The sequence below is a fragment of the Alligator sinensis genome, unplaced genomic scaffold (genome assembly GCF_000455745.1).
Source record: "Alligator sinensis unplaced genomic scaffold, ASM45574v1 scaffold827_1, whole genome shotgun sequence".
Taxonomy (NCBI): Eukaryota; Metazoa; Chordata; order Crocodylia; family Alligatoridae; genus Alligator; species Alligator sinensis.
Genome location: NW_005842726.1, coordinates 617,243 through 618,521, shown reverse-complemented (window position 1 = coordinate 618,521; position 1,279 = coordinate 617,243). Strand labels below are relative to the sequence as shown.

Sequence of the window (1,279 nt, the reverse complement as noted above, 5' to 3'; positions counted from 1 at the left end):
GGAGCCCCTGATGCCTCCAGCCAACAAGCCTAATTGGCAGCTGGAGTGGAGAGGCAGGGGCTTTTTTAGTCACCTCTCAGCCACCTCTTGCGGGGTGGCCACCCTGTTCTCCCCAGGCCTGTAGCCGGAGGTTTTCCAGGACACTGAGGTGGTGCCAGGCTGCCTGCTGCACCTGCAGGTCCAAGTGCAGGGGCTGGTCCTGAACCTTCTAAATGTTCACGCCTTTGTGAAAGACCAGGAGTTGGCGGATTTTTTCTGTCAGTGGCCACTTACATTGGCACCCTCAACCCTTGCGAGTGCCGGTCCTTGATGGGGACTTTAATGTTACCCTAGACGTGTGAGACTGGTCGGGCAGGGAGCGGAACTAGGCCGTGGGCATCCTGATGGACTACTCCCTGGTGGACGTTTGGCATGCCTGTCACCCTACTGAATCCCCTGCCTTCATCTATGTGAGGGTGGGGGAGGAGCAGGCATACCACTTCCTGTTGGTCCGGGTTTATATCTCTCTGCTGCACTTTGCCCGGGCCCACTCCTCTGGCTTTTGGCTGATCCCTTTCAGTGATCACCACCTCATCTGGGCTCAGGCCATTGGGAGATGGAATGAGGTTCCCACTGTTTCTATATCCTGGAGAGGAGGTGGGGGGCCAAGAAGTACATCACCTGCCTTCTGGTGGATGATGGCACCCTTTTCATGGATCCAGGTGAGATGCGCCAGCCTTCTGCAAAGAGCTCTTCTTCCTGGATCCAACCAACGGTCCCTGGTAGGGACTCCCGCAGGCCAGCACAGGCGATTGTGACTAGCTGGAGGCTCCTTTCACTGTGGCTGAGTTTTTGACTGATGCCTGGAAACAAGGTGCCAGGCATTGATGGGCTGACCTTGGAGTTCTACTGGGCCTTCTGGGACATCCTTGGCCCGGGCTTTGCTGTGGTCTGGGTCGAATCTGAGGGAAGTGGGGAACTCCCCCTGTCATGCTGGAGGGCCGTGCTGATCCTCCTGCGGAAGAAGTCTCACCTCCATCCTGGGCAAAGTCTTTGAAAAAATTATCAAGGCTCACATTTGTGAGAGCCCGGCAGGACAAGTTATGCTGAGGGGAAACCAGCACGGGTTCGTAGCAGGCAGATCGTGCCTGACCAATCTAGTTTCTTTTTATGACCAGGTTACGAAACGCCTGGACGCAGGAGGAGGGGTGGATGTCGTATACTTAGACTTCAGGAAGGCCTTCGATACGGTATCCCACCCCATACTGGTGAACAAGTTAAGAGGCTGTGACGTGGATGA

General features: G+C 55.8%; 1 long non-coding RNA gene across 1 annotated transcript in view; it reads left to right on the top strand.

Moving 5' to 3' along the window:
• Positions 1-1,279, top strand: part of LOC112552020 — a 134,710-nt gene that overhangs the window by 125,539 nt on the left and 7,892 nt on the right. The window lies entirely within an intron of this gene.